Below are 25,113 nucleotides of genomic sequence, written 5' to 3'. Positions count from 1 at the left end.
ATGCCACGACAAGCACGAGTATCGAATGAATGCAAAAGGTATGAATACTTGAGGATTGTCCGTGGCAAGTATGGGAGAGATAGAGTGAGATATGAGCGGGTTATAAAGGATGTGGAAAGAATCCACCTGCAATTCGTACAAAAGTACATAAAAAAGCGTGCCGCGCTGGCTTGGCCATGTTGAGAGATTGGTTGATAGTTGAATCATCAAACAGGTATACGAGAGAAAGGTACGTGCATAGTTTTGCAGAAGGGAAAGCACTAGGTGTGTGAGGTAGAAGATAATTCCAAAACAAGAACCTTAAGGAATCCCAGGAACAGATAAGTATGCATGAACAGATGCGTGGATGGGACGGGGTGAAAGAAGCGTGCCAGGACAGGGAAGTATGGAAGGAATTAGTAAAAAGAAGTAAATTATCCGTAAATAACTCGAAAAACAGGATATTTTTATCTCTTCTACCCCGAAAGGGAAATACAGGAATGGTATGCATTTATTTATCTTTGAGTTACTAAAACAACCATCCCTACTTGCACCGAGATACTGGAACTGGTGAAACCCATCCATCCTAAGGTTTACTACAGCTGGAAATTACCCCTCCCTCTTTGCATTCGACCGAAAGAGCATTACAGTTGGTTCAACAAAAACAGAACAACCTTAACTGATGTGAGTTTACGCTTTGATGATGAATGGCCAGCTCAGTCGGTACATTCGACAATTGAAATAGGCCAGAGGAGGCGCAAAACGTGGAAGCGCACTTAGAGAAATTGATAGAGCAATCATCAAAGCTCTGAGTAAACTAAAAGTGCATTTGTTGGCAACATTGGATTATTTTCTTATTGTATTTCACCTCAAAATATCTTTAAATGTTGTTATCCTCTTCTGAACTGTTAATTCAGCTCTAGAGCAGCATAAAATATCAATGACGTAATATAAACTCAACAAAACCGAGAAAAACCTTTTCTTAGAGTCAGAAAACGGTAAAACCATCAACCATTTGAAGGAAAGCGAGTGAACAGTTAAACTGACATATTACTTAACTAACCAACGGCAATGCCCGAAAAAATCTAACCCTTGAACTATGGTTCGCTTAGAGAAGCACCTTCATAATCGATTTCGTGGAGGAGTTCGTGATCTATGATTACTTCAAGAAAGACCGGTCTTTGAAAGAATACACATTTTAAGATCCCTCCATATTATTTCACAGGGTGCATTTCAGAGATATTTAATATGAAATTTATAACCTGTAATTTCAAAAGCATCTCCTGAATATTTTGAATGAGACACTAAGCTGCGAAGTCCATTTCAAAATAATATAAAATTCACCTACTCGGTTACTTCAATGGCAACGTCCTCACCACTTGACAGGAAGAGGAAGGGCTTTAATTATTCGAGATTTGTACAATATAGTTCTGAATAGTCACAATACTTAGTAACATTGCCTTTACAAAATTTAATCCATCATTAATACCAGCATACATATTAAAGGTAAGCTTTTAGCAAGGTTCAAAACACAGGAGGTAAACTATAACAAAAAGGGAATTATAATGGCGGCACACTATTTGGGCAGGTTAAACCACAATGATAAGATAAGGGAGATAGACTCCAGTACAGATAGCTGTACATATTTGTTCTTCCTTCGGACAATCAGGAATAATATAGTAGTAATATTATTAAGTCAATGTTGTTACAAGCGGGAGCCATATTAAAAGCTGCGTAGACATCCAGTGCATTCGTAGGTGTATGAGATTGTGTGTATTCGTTGTTTGTACCTGTATATGTATTTGCAAGTAAGCTAAAATAAGTTTTGCATGAATACATAACTCGTACGCATGTGTGGGTCTACATTAGCATGTTTTTGTTTGTTTTTCATCTAATTGTATTATGTTTTATGGCTGATATCCTAGCAGCCCCCCGTCACACTGCCTTGCGATGACATACGGCGTAGTGCGTAGATGTAGCCTCAGGACAGCCACTGACCTCTATCAATTATTATGTGGACTTCCCTAGTCTTAAATCTACATCCACACTATGTTCCCTCAAGCTGCTATTAGGATATGCGACGGAGTAACAGCCGTCCAAGCACATCTATTAGTTCATGCATGCCTTCACTTTTGTTTAAGCTTTCATTACACATTACAGTCTTCTTCGGGTTCGCCTTATTTAAACCGGCATGTATGCCGTTCAAAAAACCCATTCTTTTCTTGCTCTTTTCCGGTGCACTACATTTTCTCCTCCACTTCTCCTCTCGTATTACTCGTAAGACCTTAAACACTCCTCCAAACCTTAAAACCTATCTTCTTAAAACCTACTCTCCCCATTTCGAATTTCAGCTGGCATCTTTCTCTCCTAACTCACCGTATTAAAAACATCATAATTGGGTTTCCTCTTCGTCTTACTTATTCGCCCTATTCTTATTTACATCCATCTCAACGTCTTCAATCTACGCCCAACCGTTCATTTGACTCAGCCACAATCTCAGTGATATACGAGTAGTATACCGCTAAGCTGTATGTCATAATTTTAAACAAACTTTAGCTTGAGGGTCTGTAAAAATAAGATCATTAACTAAATATAATGCTAAATGTAACATTCATCGTAAGGCATTCATAAAAGTATATTGCAAAAAATTGATGAAACAGAATGAAATTAAAATAAATAAAACTGTAACTACCAATAAAAATTAAAATTAATATTTCATCAGCAACATTCAAACAATTTTTTTAATTAAACTCACTGAGAGCATTAAAATTCTCCGTTTCTTGAACATTTAAGCAATCAAAAAGGTTACAAGAGTTAAAATCTGTCACAAAAACGAAATCATTATGAAATAATATTCCAGCAATTAACTTTTGCCCATAAAATCAAGAAAATGGTCGGCACACTAGGGATGGTTTAATAGTGTTTGTGAAAATCTCAGTGCGGTAGGGGACATGGTGAATGAGCACTAACTTGAGTAATTAAATTATCACTCCCTTTGCCAATTCATCAAGGCTAATTTTCTCTGAATGCATATGGCCTCCATATACGCTGAATACATTGAATCTATTTCATTCACTGCCTCACGATGGCGGGCAAAAATCATTTGACGAAGAGGAAAAGTTAATTTTTTTAAGATTTTCCAATTTCCTTAACGCGATGAGACCGAGCTAAAAGTCCAATATAATTTGGCAGCCATTTTCTTAAGCAAATTCATTAAAACTTCCTCTATTTTCTTCCGACTCCATTCTTGCTAATGTATTTCTGAGTTCAGGAACTAATTAAAAATTTAGCTAATAAAATAGCCTGCAACTTCGGTGTTACCGCTAAGTCAAGAATACACTTCATTATCGCTGAGGCAAAGCCGAGTTAGAACTACATTCTATTATCGGATACTCCTTCTATCAAAAGTGGTTCATCGGATGGTATACTTAACTTACGTGGCTTCACTTATATCAGCATCCAAAACTTTACGAATAGTAAAAAAGCCTCGAAAAGTCTAAATATGATAAAGCATCCTCACGTTTACAGAATAAGGATATTAATTAAACGAAAGCTTATCAGATATTAAATAAAAATCAATGAAAAGTCAAGTAAAACTAACTATATGTTAAAATTCAAGAACAGCGTCAAACTGAACATAATTTGATTTAAGTATATGTGACAGACGCTATACGAACAAACCACAAGTCAACTAACGGAAAAAACCCTTTAAAACAGGTAATACAGGTAAATACACAACTTAAGGAATTAGCATCATTTCAAGGCTATATTTAAATCATGGCATTACCATGAGATAATCTGCAAGAAATATTGATCGTAGTATTCTTTACAACACCTTAGTCAGTTTTTTCCATGTTTGCGTGCCTTAATTCTTGAGATTTGAAATGTTCAAATACCTAATTAATTCATACTATTTTTTTTTAAATGCAAATATTTTTAAATAATCTTTACCATCCCTCGCTCTGATGTTTGCACGTCCATTTAAATCCCTGCAAAACGAGACCGATATCACATTAAGTACGACACCGCGTCACTGGCCCCAGTAGGAAAAATAATTGAAGTTTGCTCTCCTACTTTCCAGATGCTTTTCCACTCTAGTTTCACCTAATATCAGCTTCATAGAAGAAGCATTCGACTCGGCATAGAGATATTCTTTATATCTTTGTGTCCAGCTACCTTAATGAAATTTTCGCAGAAAATCTTTAAGCCATAAAAGCCGGAAAAATCCGTAAGCAGGCAAGGAATGTGTTTGTTCTTATCTCGGTTTGATTAATACTTCTACTCCTTATTAACGCTCACAAAAAAAACCTTGGGAGACAGCGAATAGGAAAAGAGCTCGGGATGCTATTAGAAAAATTTAAGGCTCTGGCTAAATACGAGGGTCATCCGGAAAGTAGTACCCGTTCGTGAAATAAAGACACAAAAGTAAATATTAACAAACATAAAAAATTTTATTTGAAAGAGGATACTTTAAACTACTTCTCAACATAATCTCCAAGCAAATTAAGGCATTTGTCATAACGTGTGACAAGTTTCTGTATTCCTGCTGCATAGTCCTTCGCCGCCAGCTCATTGAGATACGCGAGGGACCCATCTTGCACAAATTTTTGCATAATGCAGATGGTGTTTAACAATTTCATGAACAATTGTTCGAGAAACATTGGGAAAATGCTCACAGATGTCATCAATTGTGACGCGCCGATCGTTCCTCACGAATTCGTCAACTGAGCTCACCACCGCCAGCGACACCACCGCCGAACAGACGACTCGTCCATTACATTGTCTCCATACACCTCCTTTAATTGGCGATGAATATCACATGGGCGAACGTTTCTTGCATTGAGGAATTTAATCACTGCCCTCACTTCACAACTGGCGGCGTTCTCAATTTTTTTAAACATTGTAAACAATCACAGAAACAACACAGGCAATGCTAGCGTCACGCAACTTGGCTCAGAGAAGGCAGACAAGCCACTGAAGCTATCTGACCTCGTCCAGCGGCTACTCGCGTCGTCAGCACTTCATGCGGCACGAACGGGTACTACTTTCCGGATGACCCTCGTATATGCAAACCCAAGAGCGAAATCCCACTGTCAGTTCAGCTTAACTAGCCATCGACATTTCAACACTTTTGTTAGGTCGAGTACCAGGAATGCATCCACTTTTAAATTAATTAAAACGTCACGAGTCTGCGCATGTATTGGTTTAATTTATGCAAAGAGAGAGAGAGATATGGAAATCAAACATTCGGAAAATGTCGGATCCACTGAGCGAGCCAAAATTCAAGAAATTCTCAACTATTTCAACTTCAAATGACCACGAAAACCATCCTGACCAACGTGTGACACAATCGAAATTAATGTGTCACTGCGAATTCCACACCCGAGCTTCTAACGACGTTCCATTTCCAGATTCAAATAAAAGCGGAATTTAATTTTCAGCACCAACTATACACCAGCGCTCGCAAATTTCAACTCCCCCGACTGTCATTCGCAACTTACGCTTCCATTCTACTTAAATCCAATCGATTTATATCTGATTCGACTAGAATTATGTTTTCCGGGGGTATTTTTCACCCCTGGATGAGTGAACGATAAAACACATTCCAGGGAGGCCCGCTTCAATTGTACTCGGTAAATCTCAATGAAGGAAAACGCCAGCGGAATGACACGGGCTTTGCGGTCGCATCACAATTGTCAAAAAGTAAATATTTAATGGATCGGCCTAATTATCACGGGTCGACTGCTTTACGCAAGATATAGGTGCGGAGAGATTTGTTCCTATCACGATATCCATCATAAAATTGAAAAACCGCGCAATATTGATCACATTATTTAGCAGCGGAACAGTGGCCTCCGTACTTGTAGTCACATGAAAAAGTTGATAACTGGCTGAACTTAGATTCCATATGCAGACAAACTTAAATAAATTTCTGGCTTATTATTATATGTTTTCTGCAATTTTTCTTCATTCTAACCTGAATCAAACCTAGGGGAAAGGCCGAAAGCTCAAACTATCTCAAATGTGAGTGCCGTGTAACGGGTCTAATGTACATTTTTTTGTGTTCTGTAATGCCAAAGGTTATTATATATATACACACACTGATAAATATATATATATATATATATATATATATATATATATATAGTATATAAAATATCTTCGAAATGGAACGCTCTTCGGCGACACACAAATATATAAAAACACAGATGTAGATTTTTAGAATATAGAGACACAAAGAAAGGACACTCACAAATTGTATTATATACATATATATATATATATATATATATATATATATATATATATATATCAATATATATGTGTATGTGTGTTTACATGCATATTATTATTAAATAATCTACCGGTTAAGGTAGGTTTTTGATGGACACAACAGCCAAATAAATATTTTTTTCTCCCAACAGAACACAACCCAACATCCAACTCTAAAACAAGCCCTATTCAACTGCATATACTTCCTTCCTCCCTTGATCCTGTCAAACATCAGTATCCTATTCCTGCCCTTTTCTTGCTTCCTTAATGTTCTCCCCTCTATCATAGTCTCTAGCATCCCATCCCCAATCAAAACGCTATGGACCCATCTCTCCTGCCTCCTTATGATTTCTCCAATCAGTCCCCTCACCTGGCCCACCAAGCCTAGCACTTCCTTACTTGTTTCCCTTTCGGTCCATTTTACCTCCTCCATCCTTCCCCACACCAACATGTCAAAAGCCGCCTATCAACGCCTCACATCCTGCTTCAGTGACCATGTTTCCGCGACGCACATAACTACGCTCCAAATCAAATATTTTAAGAGCCTTTACTAGACTTCCTCACTCAACGTCCCTGTCATCAATTTCCTCTTCCTTGTGAAAGCTTCTTTGCCCTGCGTAATTATTTTCCTTACGTTTCTGCTACTTTGAGCATGTTGGTCAAAAACACTTCCGAGATATGTAAACTGTTCCACCTGCTCTAGGTTTGGCAAGGCGTTCTTTTACATTGTGGCGTGGACAGATCGAGTCGGGTAGTCGAGGGAACTCCCTCGATGAAATATCTCAGGGCGATACCACAAATTCGTGAGCATTTCCAATTAACATAGATGCATGCAAATCACGTAAATAAGGTCAAACAATTTGTGATTAGATAACAACTTACCCATAAAGGTGAAGTGCTGGTATTCTCTGATACTTTAAATGTCTAAATGGATGCGTTTTCTTCAATTTCCGAACCTGCAAAAAGATATGCAGTGAGAATTAAAAAATCCAACAACCTACATCAGATGTAGAAAATATTCGAAAAAAAGTACATTACTCATACCCCATTCAGTCATAAAATATCACAAGCACTATATGCTGCGAGCCAAGGTCATTACCGTCACATGCCCTATTTGATTTTACTTTATAAATGCAAGAGAATCATAAAAATCAACAAATTTTAATGCTGCAGACCTTTCGGGATATTAAAAAATGGAGAATTTCATTTCAGTACCAAGGCATAGCCATGAATTATGAACTTCTCTGTATTCAATGGACTCGGTGGGATCAAAGAAAGAGATGATCTCTATGACCGTTTAGATAGAAACAATTTTACTTTCATTTAGGCTATCCGTAGGGCATAGACAACAAGTTGGTAAATACAAGTATACCTAATATGGACATTTACAAAAGTAACTGAACCCTTTAAATGGCCAAAAAGGCGATTATTTCAGGCGAAGAACACGATTGAAGAAATATAACAGTTTCAGGTTTAACTTTGCGGAATTCCTTCATTATGAGGGTAAAAAGAAACTTAACAGTTCCACAATAAAGACTTAATATTTCACGACCATGATTTCGATGATGCGCAGCATCAAAACCATGGACGTGAAATATTAAATCATTATTGTGGAAGAGTAAAGTTTCTTTTTACCCCGCAACGATCGGAGAAAAAAAGGGAAGATAGCTCCATTATTTTCAATGAAATCGCAATTGAAAATCAAGGACACCGAGAAATTCATCACACGAAATCATAGCAGAGTCGAATTACCATCACAAGAAAAAATAATAAAATGATAGTTTTAGGAAAGGTAAATTGAATGTTAAATTAAAAAATAGAACGATATTAATCATAAAATCATTTCAAAAATGAATGACGAAAGCTGCAATGGAAATAATACATACCGCATATACGAATTTGGGAAGTCACGGATCACAGGTAGGGTGAGACTAGCAAAATACAAGAACAAACACACGGTTACTGGGCACTATGCAGAGGAATGTGTAGTTAAGTCCGACGAAAATGAAATTTGGCGATAGATAGATGGCACAAAGGAACAATTCAATGAACTGCGTGAACAATATTCAGGAAGATGAAAGGAAGGTTAAACAAGTGGCAAAAAGAAGGTAAACACGAACGGAAAAACGATTACAATATCTCATTAGAGATGAGTCAAAAAAATCTGGTCTAAATGAACGAGAGAGTAAAATATAGCTTATTGCAAAGATACCAGATCTACAGGGTTCGTCCGGAAAATAAGTGTACTGATTTTTTCCCGCCGCTCCAGGCGCGCCCAGCACCGCTCTGACGGGCTGCGATTGGAGGGGGGTATGTTGGCAAGCGACGCTGAAAAAGGCAGTCGGCTCTGAGCTGTGGTGTAGTGAGGAGCTCTGTTAACGCGAACCTCCACGCTCGACCCACGTCACGGAACGCGATGCCGAAGCAGCGTTATTCCATCAAATTTGCGGTAAAGCTTGGATAATCGTCTACCGAAACTGTCGGTATGATTAACCAGGCTAACGGGGAGTCAGCCATGTCCAGAAACATGATCTTTCGGTGACACAAGATGTTCGTGGAGGGCAGAGAAGGGGTCGACGACGAACCACGGCCTGGACGCCCATCAACGACACTCACCGACGAAAATGTGCGAAAAGTTCGCGATGTACTGAACTCTAATCGTCGTCTTAGTGTTCGGATGATAGCAGAGCAGTGTAATGTGCCAAAAACAATAGTGCACGAGATTATTAGGCACCAATTACAGATGCGAAAAATTTGTGCAAAGTTGGTGCCGAAAGTGCTCAGTGATGACCAAAGACTCAATCGTTTGGAAATCGCGACACAACTTGCGGATCACTGCAAAAATGATCCACATTTTTTAGAGAACGTTGTTTCGGGTGACGAGACGTGGATCTTTGAGTACGACCCGGAGTCGAAGAGACAAAGTGCGGAGTGGCACACCCCATCATCACCCCGTCAAAAGAAAGCTCGCATGAGCAAATCTCGGATCAAGGCGATGCTCATTGTCTTTTTTGACAAAAGGGGAGTCGTCCACTACGAATTTGTGCCTGAACGACAAACTGTAAATGCTGCATTTTACGTCCAAGTGCTCGACAGGCTTCGAAAACGAGTCGCCCGCGTCCGGCCAGCGATAAAAAACATCTGGCGGCTGCATCACGACAATGCGCCGTCTCACACCGCGCTTGTCGTGTCGGACTTCTTGGCCAAGCACGGCGTGGCAACGCTGCCGCACCCGCCCTACAGCCCGGACTTGGCACCACCGGACTTCTTTCTGTTCCCGAAGATAAAGAGGAGTTTGAAAGGAACGCGATACGGGACTTTGGACGCCGTCAAAGAGGCCGTGACGACGTGTCTTCGAGAGGTTCCCGATGATGCCTTCGCGGGAGCGTTCCAGGAATGGGAACGCCGCTGGAACAAGTGTATCGACTCACAAGGGTCCTATTTTGAGGAATATTAGCTTAAGATATGTAAAAGTGCAATAAATTTTTTTTCCTGAGCTCAGTACACTTATTTTCCGGACGAACCCTGTATATGCTTGGATGTGGAGATAATTTGTGATGAAATAGAAGTTTGGTCCATGAATAATAACTAGGGAGAAATAAAAAATCTACAAAGGAAACTATGGCATAATTTGCTGCTAAATGGTCAGATAACAAAAAATCAATCGCTTCAGAGTTAGTGTCATATAAATGGAAGAAAGATTTTCTTGAGATTTTATAACGAATGAGTTTATACAGAAGAATATTTAATTACATTTCACCGTGACGCGTTTTATCGTAAATAACATTAGAGGGCAAAGGGACCAGAGGACTAGAAAGTTCAATTTCTCACGCCGCAAAGGTAGTACTAACAACCATGAGCCTTGGCTGCAGACAAAGACAGGACCAATACCCAATTTAGTTCCATATAGTTATTTTTATTTCTTATTAATATTGTACATTTTCATAACCGAATTGATTCCATTCCTAATCAATGTAGGTAACTTCTCAACGTTGTCATTTTGTTGCGGAGTTCCTTCCTAATTTTAAGATGGAACCGTAATTCGTTTACAGATTTAGAATATAACATGGCAAACTTCTCGGTCAAAGGCGAGATACCAAATGAATAGTGAGAATAGACGCAAAAAACGCAGCTGCCAAAGGATGAGCATCCTCAGCGGAGGGGTTTTGCTGCCTATAACGAAATGAAACTACTGGATGCATACTCCCCCTCTCATGAATCATGTATGGATAGGCAGCTGAGAAAACATTAGACATTGTCTAGTTTATCAAATTCATTATTTTTAAAATCAAAATCATTTATAGCCGGAAACAAACTATTTTTGCACTGCATTTATTCAAGCATTTTAGAAAAATTTTCAGTCAAGCTTATTAGAACATAAAGCTAATTAAGGAATATTTTTATTTGATTTAGATAAAATTAAAAAGATAAAAAATAAAGACTTGTTTGCAGATGAAGTGAATTTTAAAAGAGTTTTTATGACTGTTCCAAAGTAAGATATAAAATTTTACATAATTAAAAACTGTTGCTTTGTATAATATAGTAGTAGCACTGACACTTTTTTAAGACGATCGTCACATTGTCTTTAAATAACAAATTTCATGCATCCATATACTACGCTGGAGAAGATACTGTAAATATAAAACTGAAAACCTGGCGAATTGGAAAGAGTAACTCCATTAGTCCTGAATGTTTTTTAAGTAAACGGCAGTCATTAAACAAATTATTAAATTTTGCATAATAATTTTGGCTATTAGTTGTTATTGGGTTGCTTAATGCTATCCTTCTCCATCAACATGTGTTGATGTTTCTGTTCTTTGGAGCAGACATGAGAGACATATCATTTGAGTGTAAATAAGCTGAATGGTTTACGTTATGCATCATGCATCTCTCAATAATTTTGGATAAGTTTATACTTCGATAAATTAATAAAATACACAATTTTGCCAAGGATGCCGAGAAAACAACGGTATGTATATATATATATATATATATATATATATATATATATATATATATATATATATATATATATATATATAATTTTTTTATTTAAAAAGCGTACCATTTACCTCCTGATATACATTCCATACACGTTTCAGAGAAATTTCAAAACGACAGAAAATGAATCATGAGCCTTAAACACAACTAGTCAATTTTATTAGCAAAGACCATTTCTCAACTTGGGGCCTCAGCGACTTCAATTTTGACATTTTTAGTCTCCTAGGACTGGAAAGTTCCAGAATCTGAGAACCGCGGTAAGGTAATAGCATGTAAGTCGATAAATCGATACTGATAAGCAAATCTTTTGACGTCAATGAACGCATTCAAATCGTGTATGATATTTAAACTGGAGTGATGTCATTCCACGAAATCCACATCACAGCCATCATATCCCTATCCGCCTGACTAGATTCTCCCTTCGTCGTTCCAGACGTTTGCTTTCCCTGATGCATCCTTTAAAAAGTAGTACGCAAACAAGAGGAAATAAGCTGGAGACTTTGATAAAATGTCACGCTTTGACCTTTCTCGCGATAGAATCTACGTAAGAGGCAGAAAGGAAAGGGAAATTCACAGGAAAACGATTCGTGGAAAGGGCCTGGAAGTGGTGTAAAAGAGTCGCTAACATGAATAGAAGAGGCTTTAGAAACTTTACGGTTATGCTAATCCCTGAGAATAGAAAGCAAAGGTAAAGTGAGTGAGCTTCTTACAAGGACCCGCCATTCAAATGGGTACGGTAATTTATTGATGAACATTCTTTCACAGCTTTCTAAACTCAAAAGGTGATGCTGTTGATAAAAGGCATTCCGATCTTTCAGGAACCGATTTTTAACCGTCTAATGCATTTGAAAATTCTCCTAATGCACAAGATATCCATACCAACAAAGAGTAAACGTAATTTTTGGTACATTTAATGGTTAACTATGAGTTTTAAATACTCTAATTTCGCTAGAAGTGTCATTACTAATTTAAAATATTTTTCTTTAAATCAATTCTTAAATGATCTCCTTTTTCCATCACTAGTAAGTAAATTACTATAATGCACTTTTGGGGTGGTTATCGGATTCAACTATCATATGTCGGTTTCCATTGCAAATTTTATTGATATCCTGTCGTTGAGAATAAAAATAATTTTCGGACGAAACTAATATTTCGATTCGTCTTCTACTAATGCGAAAAACACACAGGACTGAGGAGCGAAAAAATTGAAGCCAGGTCTTCTTATTCCCAACTAACCACGCTGGCCATTATTGCTGATTAAATGACATTTTCGAATTTTTTTGTGAGCTTTCCGTTATCCAACAGTGAAATCGAAAAAATCGCATTCCATCTTGAATAACTGACCTAAAGCTACAACAGAGCAGCATTATCAAAAACCAAGATAATTCCATATATTCCTCAACAAACTTGGACTTAATCATCCGGACTGCGAGTAAGCACATGTGGCGCCTTTGAGGTCATATCCAAACAGCGCCCCCTCCCGCCTGTGACGCGAACCTCGCAGAGACTGTGAGACCAACAAATCGATACGCAACTGCCATCTGCCGACTGGCACGAGGACCAGACAGAACCGTGGAAGTTTTCTTAAAGCGGTGCAAAAAGTGTGTTATCAGGATCGATACAGGGTTCCTGACTCGCTTAACTGTGTCACTAAAGGCTTCTTTAATGCGCTGCTGACGGAAAGGCCGCGCATGGAAAACGAATGAATTTTAAAATGGCGTTAAAGTACATTCATTCAAAACACTTAAGGGATCCCTACTGATACGAGTTCGGAATTCAGTTTCAAGTGTGCACACCTAAAATAATAACATTAAACACGCGGAAACCTATTGAAAGAGTACAAAAATGTAATGCTACGTGAAAAAGCGACGATCAAGGCCTGACCTGAAAACGCCGACAGCGCAGTCAGTGAGAGTCGGTGGCATAAAAATATTTTGCAGGCGGGTGTAACCCGAGAAACGGGTTCGCTTTAGCGTTACGCAATTAATTAAATTACGTTAGTGAGGTACAATTCCTGATCCACATGGCCACTATGCTTTTCCTCGCACTTATTTTCATGAGACAGGAGCCTACGTCCAATAAAGCAAATTGAAGCAAAATCTTCAGAGATAATTCATTAAATATTTTCAATCCGTAAAAACAACCTTCGCACATCAAAAATGCTCAATGAAGTACGTTCATTGAAAAGCGTAAACTCATGCTTCTTCCTCGTATGAGTGGTGTAAATGCAAATCACAATGACAAGTATATTTACATTCACAGTTTCACGAAGGAAGAGCACACTCCCTCATACACCCACCTCTCACGAGCCGAAAAGTAAGTATATATATATATATATATATATATATATATATATATATATATATATATATATATATATATATATACTATAAACTATCACTTTTTCATTCCCAGGCCGAGGAAAATAAAATACACGACAGCACTTATAAGGGGGACCACTTAAATCCGCAGAAATGGAATGCCTCGTTCTCGAAAAATGTGTGTCAAGAGAATTGTCGAGAATGAACCCGAATATAGAACTCCTTCGCATTCACTCGCTCGTCCGTGGAATCAAGACGATGACGAAAAAAAAATTAGAGAAAACCAAAGTAGAGAGTCAATATTATTTTCCACCTCGCAGAAGAAGAAAGAGCACGCCGAGCAGAATTTCAGCGGGTAAATGACGTCATTAAACAAGAGTTTCCCCGGGAATAAGCTGCACATTATCCGCGAGCGCAAACATTCCGCCTGGGAGACCTACGTGGGGTAAAAAAAAACCACGGGCGCAAATGCCATTAAAAACGGGTTTCAATGGTAATAATTTGCCTTGAAGCTCGTGCATTCTTCATTCTTCCCCAGTTTTTTTTTTTTTTAAGTTACTCATACGTCGCTATTCCAAGGTCAACGAGGGGACCATTTCTTTCTCTCCCGGGCAAACGGAAGACACTGACTTATGATACTGAGTGAGATATGGAAACACCCCTTTAAACATTGCGTCCGCGGTTTTTTCCCCGGTTTTACTCGACTCATCATCGTTCAGCAATATTTTAGCTAGTAGTTTAATGAAGACTATTTTATTCCTATAAAAGTGAAAGCATCGTAATTTTATCAAATCTTCATTACTAGAAGGTTACCTATCGATATCTGAATACAAAACGCATTAGCATCCTTCTTCAGCATAAGCCACGAAAGCATTGTAACTCGGCTCAGCAATGTAACCTTCACCAAATATAGCTACAGGCAGAAGATCTTAGCATAAATCCTTCACATAATTACCTTTCACATAACTGCGCACATACATACGTGTACATGCATCTCCGTCATTCACTAATATTATGCAACAAAGATGTGCACTATCGTAACAGGCTCTAACTCATTTTAACATTCAACTTTTCTCTTTTCTTTATGATGAAGAAGCATCGTGTGAATTTTGTGACTTGCATAGGCCAAACAAGATGGGATATCTCAGGGAAATTACTGCCTGTTACATAAAACATACTGCTAAAAATATTGCAATGGTAGACATTTTTTTTAAGTATAATTATAAAATCATTTCCACAATTTGGACTCGAGACTTCTTTTATTAACACGGGGAGAGTTAAAAAAAATCAACTCTGACAAATATATATATAATTATCTGAGTAAGTAATTGTTGCATAAACATACATCTGAAAAAGAAATATCTTTCCCTAGTATTTTACAAACCATTCACATTCTGAAAGCCTCAAATAACCCCTATCATAATTATATACTAAGTTTTTTTGCAATGAGTATTATTACATCGCATTAGGGATTTCAATTTAATTTTAATTGTAAGCTAAAGGGGACGGCTCAATTAAATTCGGAATTTAATGCTGAATAATCAAGTCAGTTTAACATTTGCGTCATTCGGAATTCATTTAGCAATTGAGTTTTTTCCCCAGAGGAGCTCCAAAACTAACAATCGTTTCTGGCTTCTGGCCACGAGCAAGTTTTCAGAAACCTAATAAATGGGAAATCACAATGTAACGTTGGAATTGCGACGATAACAAAAAAATCTGATGGCATGGTATGTGGTGCGCAAACAATTGCGATGCTCTCACAATTTAGTGAAATTTTAGAATGGATCACCGATACGGATGTCAAATCCCTGCCAGTCTCATATCTCTCAGCGCTATTATCGCCCAGGTTATCGATTATAGATTCCTTTTTTTTGGCTATCGATAGCTCATTACAACACCCCTTTATCCTCCCTTTAATTTGACACCATGGTATTGCAACAGTAGGAGGAGTTGGGCACGGCTCCCGAGTCGGTGAGGTCAAGGTTTTAATTAGACGTCAGTCATGCATTGAACATCTCCCATGCCTCTCTGATGACCTCGTTCCTAATAATCGCCAAAAAAACAGACAAGAGAGCCTTTTTCCCATCATTTTATCACGTCAGTCGGATTATTTCCCCCCCCCCCACGAGAACTCAAAATATAAAACTTCATTCAATTAATTTGATACCGCCGAAAGAGGTGGCTGAGTTGGAAACAAATTTGATCCAATTTCCTGAATGATTGGCTTTGAAATTTAGTGTCTGGAGACTTTGATCATTTGGTCATTCCAAATAGGTTAAAAGTTTCATGTCAAACGCCTCCTCAAGGGCATAACTCATATGAAACAAGATTTAAATTAAATCTGGACTTGGCGACTCAATGACGCAAGCGATAGAATTGAACACTCTACACTCGTAAAATTAGGAATGGATATAGCCTGTCTAGAAATAAAAACATCCGGAAAATAACAACGTTCCTCTCGCATGCAAGGAAATGTATCAATCATCCCACAGGATATGAAAATAGTACATTACTTTCCGTTGGGTATCATACACATGAAAACAGATTCTAGCAAGGTATGCAATCAATTATAGTCATAAAAGATACTTATTCTAAGCATATTCTGCATTGAATTTATGTTAGATAAAATTGCAAACATAATGCACGTGAGCGTTTGGTTTTTGAATGTAATTGCCCAACTACTACTCAACATAGCGTCTTTGATTTGTTAAAAATTGTTGCGAAAAGATAGTAAACGTGACGGGTAAGTTTTCGGAATTAGATTAAAATCCCCTCGATCTACAGAGACAACAGACAGAATGTATGCCTTCAAAAATGCAAAGGACACCTGAGAATTCTTGCGACGCCGAGAATATTATTATAAACTCATTATTATATTGAAAAATTCAACCACAAAGATGAAATAAGAGACATCTGTCACCGAAAAATTTAAGCACTCATTCTTCCTTAGCATGATACGCAATCGAAACAAGATCGAACCATAGCACCCGGATATATTTACGAGACTCAAATACCTCGTAATTAAATACCAAAAGATAATTAATTAATCCAACGTGCCAATTAAACGCAACTAAGCATGGTGTATACAGGCATATATGTGTGTGTGTGCGAGTGCTATTTATATGAACGAATATATATTTAAATTCACGGATGAACTAGTATTTGCGAATGCATGGCTGGTGCACAAACAACCCAGACCCACGTTCGTGCGGGGTATTGCGTGGAAGTATATGCAGATGAGACAGCGGAATTTCAAGCATGAAATGAGATGAATTAAATATAACAAATATTCTTCTGCATTTACATCATATCCGTCACTTGGACCTGCGACGTGCGGCTAATTCCCTGCAGTGGAATCATTTTAGGATATTATGAAGTACGTCGTGGTATTTGCAAAAAGAACGAATGATGATAAGCTTTTTCTATAATAATTTCTGGAATGCTTACAGGCATAACTGTCCCTAACATGGATTACACAGTTGTAGTGGTGAAAGGACTAGCGTGTTCCAGCGACCTTTGTGGTTATACTCGTACTGGTGAGATCAATGATTATTAGTCCAGGTAGGTTCACTCACACCAGATAGATCTCAAAGGACAGGAGCCAAACAAAAGCCAGTCCAAGCAGGGCCTGTTTCATAGTGAGGCGGCTATAACGGCAACTGACCCGAATGGTAAAACCACTCATTCCACGTTGAAAATAACACTGAGGAAAGCAACATGAAAACATCACAGTAGTATTTTTATGAAAAACTATGAATGGGCACAATGTAAAAAGGCGAAGTACTTTGCATGGCGATAAAAGAGAGGTTATTGCTATGCAAAATTCGAAGAAGGTAGAAACATTGAAGGGGGAGATATTAGATGCCGTGTACAGGATATTGAAAGCTGCGGAAGAATGGAAGATTGCTGTAAAAATGGGTGGGGGGAGGGCCTTTCGGACGGCATGAATGGCGGTATGAAGGACTGAAGAAGAAAATAAAGTTGTAAAATAAAGTGTATAGAATGGAAGAACTTCACACGATATTTATTTAGGCACCTTCTCAAACTTTCCTTAAATGACTGCCTATTATGATGATGAACTTGGCTATTGGTGAGGAAGCGATTTTTTCAACGGAAAACTGTGCTTTGATATCTATATCAAAGCTGAAGTTATACATCATTTAACCGCGTGATATGCAATCCGCCAATCTTGTGCAATATTTAAATAACTCCTTTTGTGACAAGGTACACGATTTTTATTGTGACACATGTGTCACAATAAAAATCGTGTACCTTGTCACTTTCCGAGACTCATTCTGGATTGCTTTAGCTGTGAGAAAAGGACTTCTCATACGAATAACTCTCCTCAACAAATACATAACACAACACATTTCGTAAAGTGGTACAGTCACAATCACTACACAAATTAACAACACTATATAATACGCATGATATTCCCTCGTGCCAATTTTCCATTGATTCAACATATTTCCACTCTATCTTACTATCAACTAAAACAAACTTACTCAATTTGGTCCCAATACTTATCATTCCCTTTAAAAGTGTTCTCTACCAGGTAAACTTTCAACCCTTAGAAAGCTTTTGATCACATTTCTTGCACCACATCCAATCAAACCGTTTCCTTAGACATGGACGGGCACACATTTCTTATGTTTGTTTTTCTCCTCTTGAAGGCTTGTATTCAAGAAGAAATACTGAATTAGAATAACACTAGGCTTACAAAGAGAATTAATCGAAATATTCCAAGTTATCAACTTCATTCATGAAAGTTATGCCATGCTGTGTTTTAAAATTACCTTTCTCCAAAAGTTGATTGATTAGCATTTTAATAGTGAAGTCTTTGCACCAACAACATAACATAATACATAAATAGCGAGTTTACTGAGAAGCATGTCGATAAAAATCATGGTTTGGAATCGTAATTACGAGGCAATAGGTGTAGAAATGGTGGTTAATTGAAAACGAATTCATAAAACTTATACACTGTTGGCGTTTAATATTTTGGAAATAATTCGTTTTAAACTTTATCTTTCACCTGCCAAATTTCTCTTCCTATAAATCTTATAAAAAATCCTATAAATCTCTCATCGGGAAACATATTCTACAAATATGCAATTGAAATCGCTACAATACTCAACTCTGATTGAGGTTAAATCAATTTCTTTTTAGTGTGATAAAAAATAACGTAGTCTCTGTAGGAGGACAACAGCTCATCCCTCTATCGAGATTCATTGGGTAGTAGTAGTTTTTAGGGGAGGCGACCGACATCTGAGGTCATTTGCGCCATAGGGGATGGAGAGGAAAGGATGAAGGGTGGAGAGAAACCCGGCGTCGGCATTAGCCTACTCTTTACGAAAGGCGCCAAGGGGTCCGAAGTTTAACGTCCCATCCGACGGACGGCGTACTCAGTCAAAGTGCCCTCCACAAAGCACCTCATGTAAGGATCGAGATACCTCTGAAAAATATTCAACACCGCCGAGATTTGAACCCGCGCCCTCTGGGTGGGAAGCCAGTACGTTAGCCCCCGCACCATCTCGATCCCCGAGATCCATTGGAAACAAAATCTTTTCCTGCAGTACATCTACATTCTAAATTGCATTTTGTAAGCCTCTGCTAGGGTGTATGCCTGGTGGAACTAAAAGGGTAATCAAGAATTCCCATAAGCAACGCGTAAGCGTAGCGGGGGGCATTTTCGATTCTTTCGCAACGATAGGTGCACACCTTTAGCAATTGACCTTCACCTAAAATGCATTCATGAATATGTTCTTCTACTCAAATATTCAGATATAGATACAGAAAATTTAAGTCAACTAAGGATATTATTTTCAGTTTTCAAGAGAGTACTTGATGATACCCGTTTTAAAAAATAATAAACCACTCTTAAAATCATGAAAATATTGAAGAATGATTAGGAGAAAAAATGCCTCATTGCATACAGTCAATAGTGTCATTTATGAAATCATCACAGGAAGCAATAGTGACATCAAGCGTACACAAGCGAAGTGTGATTATGAAATGTGAAGCGCCCAATTCAGATGCATTGGGTACGGCGAATGTGCTTCTGGCTCGACCCTAAATTAATGCCATTGGATGCCGACTAACGTAACACACAAGGAGCCGCATCAGCACATCCCACTTAGGTCACAGAGAACGATTACTCCATTAACAGCGAAATTTCCCATTGCTTATATGGAAAATAAAATGATCCTCACGAGGAAGACTTGAGTTAAACAGAGAACTCAATACAAATGCAAAAAATCACGAATAAAAAAATGCTCTCCAACCTTATGATGCATCCCAGCTAATTAACTCGTTTCGGTACTCCAGGATACATTTCACAAACTACACCATTGACCTACCCTCAACCTGTTGCTCAAGAGCGCAGCAACACCATCGTGATATAATCAAAGGTGCTCCGAATTTCCGAAAAGTGGTGCTTGATACTGAGTGTTTCACAATAGATTTTACTGTTTCGCTCCAATGGATATGGTGGAAATGGTTTTCCAAAGATCTTGGAAGATGTCCTTCTGGCGTAATAATGACACCCTACGAAAAGCACTGGACGTCAAAAGAGAAAAACAAATACCATATATTTTAAGGTACTGATGACTAAAAACAATTATGGAAGACCAAATGAAGAGTAGAAATGTACTAAGAGGAATCAAAGAAATACGACAATACCACGAAGTTGCGTGATAAAAAATTGATGGGAGGGCTGTAGCCTAATCTTAGGTATGACGAATGCTCACGTTTATTCAGGCTCTAACGGAATTTTTTTATTTCAAATACGTTGACTATAATTGACTGTACTCAAATCTTTTCACAAGCATAATGTGTATTTCGTAAGCTTAGTACGAATTTATGTTTGGTCCTGTTTACAAAGAACTTAAAGAATATAATATTTACTTGAAATATGATATAAATGTTTGTATTTTTTAGATAAATTCATTTCTGAGAAACAACTTCGAAAAATATCTCGATTCGAAGGAATAGAAAGTAAAAGAGAGTATAAAAGGATATCTTTAATAGGTTCCGGGATCTCGACAAACCGTTCAACTCAGGAGAAAGGACAAAGTTAATGAAACTATCGCACCGTATAGGAGTGTAATAAAGGGCTAGGAAACTTTTATCGGCTTCCATTTCCGAGATTTCGGCTGCCTTGGTCAGAGTTTGGGCGACGATTTCAACCCCGTTCTAGGAAACGTCTTCTTGCAGGAGTTGAAAAGTTCCAGGTCAAGCCAAAAGGGCTAGGCTCCGAACACGAAAACTCTATATGAATCACAAGCATGCGTAGAAAAGCGTAATGATGGCAGTGGAGTACGACGACCTTATCGAAAGGGATTTCCTAACTTGTTGTCTCACGACATATTAAGGTTGCCATAAGAGATGAGATGGAAGAAGGATGTGGATAAGATTAAATGTATTATATTTCCAGGCCATTTAGAATTAGCTAGTCAAAAATTCAAGGGATTTCGTTTAATGCCAAATCCATCGTGGAATCAACGAGTAAACTATGGGTGGAAGATTATCCAAAGGAAAACGAAAACAATGAGATTCCCAAAAAGTAGGAAGGATGGGTTGATCATTAAAGACGAGGATTAAATCAAATCGGGTGGAACAGTTTGGGCAAGCAGCATTTTGAAAAAATGACAGCATGTACATGAAGGAGTTGATTTTGTTCTTTCTTTCTTCAGTAAATCAGGAATCACAATAGTAAAAAACTGAATTCACAAAGTAAAAAGTAAAAAAATCGAAATACTAGCGAAGACTAAGCGTTTCGTAGACATCTAAGTGCATTCGCAGGTACATGTGCTGGCGCATATAAGTTACTAGTATATATAGTTGAATGTGTGTTGTTCAAAAAATGTTTTGCATGGAAATATACCTCAGTAAGGTTGTGCATGAGAATGTTTTTGTTTGTTTTTCGTGTAGCTGCATTCTGTTTTACGAGTGGTAACCTAACCCACCGCTCGCCACACGCCCTAGCGGCGGCTTGCAGTGTATTGTGTTGATGTAGACGTATTTGGCGTTCAATTTTTCTTACTTATACTCAGAAATATATCCCTAGACATGGGTCGATGGAGGCAGTTTGATCGCAACGGCCGTTTTTGCATGGTTTCCCTGAGCTTCATTCAAACAAGGTTATATTACATCCACCTCCTACGCAAATCATCTTCGAATTAAGAAACCCTTTCACAAATATGCCAGGGCGCCTTTATGCTGAGAGAAAACATTTGACATCCAATTTTTCACACACATTGTGGATTCGCAAATTGTCAAGTATAAAAATTGATCTGAAAAAATGTCAGATTTGGTCGCAAATAATGTCAAGTACATAACTACAGCAACACTTCCATTTCTTTTACTCACTTCTATCTCATAAGATTTCAATCTATTTTTCATAAGCATTAACCGACTGCGAAAATTACTATTCTGGTATTTACCCAATTGAATAAAGACGAGGCACTCAGCTAATATAAATCTGTCATTTCAAACGCATAAATCGAACACTACATCATTCCACGCCATTATTGGAAAACCTACAGTGGAAAATCTGGAAAGACCAACATTTAATGATAGGTACATTATAATTATTGCACAAATATCAATCATGTGAAATTACTTCAGACAGAGAATAATGAACGGCCCGAATGTATACCCTGGCAGGCCTGAAAATAGCGACGAAATGAGAGATATCGCCTGCCGAACGGATAGAACTAACAGTTGTGATTAATCGCTGGCGCCTTACCACCACCCTCCCAGTGCCCCCACACGCCCTTGCAGTGGGATATTGTGTAGATGTAGATTCAACCATTCGTTCGCACGATTCATGATCACTACGAGAAAACGAGGAGGTACATAGGAACGCGCTCACATTTCCCTTTTACAGATTTATTTTTTCTTCTGCTTTTCATGTTTCCTAAAAAAGTCAAATCTGTCCTTGCGTTGCCTTAATGTGAATTATAAGGATGTATCTAAGAAATAAGTTAATAGGTGACAGTGTGTGTAAGAGATTGAAAACTGAGGGGGAGGTGGAAGAAAATTGGAAGAAGCCGTGGTACAAGGGGGGGGGGAACAGACGGGCATAAGGGACAGAGGGAAACACAAAGGCGAGCCTTTTGAGAGCGCCCATGGGAACACGCGAACCCCTAATTCTGGCATAAAGGCCATCTTTCATCACACTCGTAAAACACTTCACGTACAAAAGGCAAGGATTCTTTTTATAACTAACTGCCGGGAGGAATTTTTCGTAAGGGAACGGGAACAAAGTCAAATAACAATCAAATACCTGGAAAAAGTGCATCAACAAACCGCAAAAATTCATGCCATCCAAATACACAAAATAAACCGTGGCACAAAGAAACAGCCAACTTGACGAAGATTATATTTTAACTTCGAAACAATGAATTTATCTCCAAAAAAACTCTTTTAAAAATTTGAGAGTTGAATGAATGAGATAACAATGTGGATTTCAAAACAAATATTTAAGAATACGGTGTCTTCTTTCGGGTCTACTTTGGACGATGCTTGTTCTACTCATGAGAACAGTAAATTAGCATCTTCTCCCCCGGTGTGATTCCTTCACTTCCACTGACCACGTGGTAGCTTTCTTCAGAGATTTTGTCTATCTAGAACTAAAGCTCTGCATCGAGTCGTCTCTGGGATTCCCCATTTAGCAGCAGACCTGGGATCTTTCCGTTTCTCTCACTCTCATTTCAAGTTCTTCAATTATGCCTTTCCTAGGACGACGTCAAAGGCGTCAATTGGTAACGATTACGGATTTGCACGTAGGCACCAAATGAAAAGATCTCGACACAGTGTCATTATCAAAACTTAACTTTTTAACATGAACTTTGCAACGAACTTGTTTTTCGTACCCATTCAACTCTCCTAAACATTTCCATTCTCCAGTCTACGACTGCCCACCCAGTAAGATGATACCAAACCTTAACCTTAGTGGTGATAAAACTTCTCCCCACTTCCGTTCACTGAAGTACCGGGGTCGGGACTCTTCGAAAAGAAACCCGAACCCTTCTTCTCTCTTCCTACCAATACCAACAAAGGTCTCAATGGCTTTCACCAGCATTTACCCTCTGGCCCCCCTCCTATTTTTGGTATGAGATCATTTCCTTTTACGAGGGTTGCTATTTATATTTTGCGTCTTAACAACACTAAGTGCTTTAGGCGCCATCTGACGTTTCCAACTGAAGGTTTGACCCTTTTAACTGTCTTAAGAACATTTTGCCATTTGATCATAACTTGTGTTGTTTACAGTGACTCGAAAATTTTGTCTCGGCAAAAATATAGAGTTAACCCGTGGACACTATCGAATGATGATTTTATAATTTGACGAAAGCTCAAAAAGATGCTCGTTTCAATTGGTGCAAAGTAATACTCAACAAATGCAATCGCGGTACATCAACAGCTGTTTATAACATATAAACAGGTAACGAATCTGTGATCTATACGTATGAGCCCGAAAAAAAACAGCAATACACTGTATGGGTCTTCTAAGACGAGCCAAATCCGACAAAAGTGATTCGTGCACGAAGCACATCGAAGGAAATGATTGACTGTTTCTTCGAAATAACTGGACATGTGGCAACCGTACTGTTAGAGCAACGTAGAACCGTGAATTCTGAATGGTACCCGAACATTTGTTTGCCAAAAGGGCTGGGTGAAATACATAACAAAAAGCGGCAACGAAGGATGATTCTTCATCATGAAAATGCAAGCTCTCACAGATCGGCTGCAACAACCTACCTATAAGACTTGCCAAAACGTCGAATTGTTGGGTCATCCTCCGTTTAGCCCAGATTTAGCACCAAATGACTTCTTTTCATTCCCGTTAATCAAGAAAAAATTTTGTGGCCAACGTTTTTCGGCGCCTGAAGAAGCCGTGGATGCATTCAAAAACCGTGTTTTGGAGGTACCTCAATCGGAGTGGAAAAAGTGTTACGAAAATTGGTTCGAGCGCATGTAAAAGTGTATTGAATGGAGAAAACTTGGAAACGCCATAAAACCATTTTCAACAACAAATTGCTGTCTTTTCATTATTAGGCTGAATTAGAAAAATATAAATAGCAACCCTCGCATTGCCCCCTTGATGATGACACTGTCGAAACCATGATCGTTCTTTTTAATAAATAGTCATAACTGAATTGCATTTTCATTTCGTATAAGCATGGTAAACCAATCCTATTTAGGTACGAAGACTCCATGCCATACAGGTCTTCCGGTCGAATGACTTTTTTAGATTCTTTCAGATTCTGTTCGTGCGTCAGGCATTGCATGCTGCAGGTGCTTTGAGTTATCTTATTGACCGCTTCTAGCTTCAGCTAGAGATTCTTGCGAGACCGCCGTTGTCTCCGATATCTTGGGTTCATATATAAATGTATAATATAATGTCAACATTTTATATTCTTACATTCAGTATCAGCAATGATGTTGAATATACATACTTTTTTTTCTGCTTGGAGAAACTCCGAAGTTAATAAACTGACCTCTTTGATGAATTACATTATATTAATGTAACTAT

General features: G+C 38.2%; 1 protein-coding gene across 1 annotated transcript in view; it reads right to left on the bottom strand.

Annotated features, from left to right (window-relative positions):
• Nucleotides 1–25,113, bottom strand: part of Camta (Calmodulin-binding transcription activator) — a 1,815,113-nt gene that overhangs the window by 1,572,055 nt on the left and 217,945 nt on the right. The window contains exon 4 of the mRNA XM_071590285.1: nucleotides 7,135–7,208. The gene's annotated coding sequence lies outside the window, so the exon portion shown is untranslated. The remainder of the gene's footprint in view (nucleotides 1–7,134; nucleotides 7,209–25,113) is intronic.

Source organism: Hetaerina americana, unplaced genomic scaffold (genome assembly GCF_022747635.1).
Source record: "Hetaerina americana unplaced genomic scaffold, ioHetAmer1.1.p SCAF_4, whole genome shotgun sequence".
NCBI lineage: Eukaryota > Metazoa > Arthropoda > Insecta > Odonata > Calopterygidae > Hetaerina > Hetaerina americana.
This window is presented reverse-complemented; position numbering and strand designations above follow the sequence as displayed.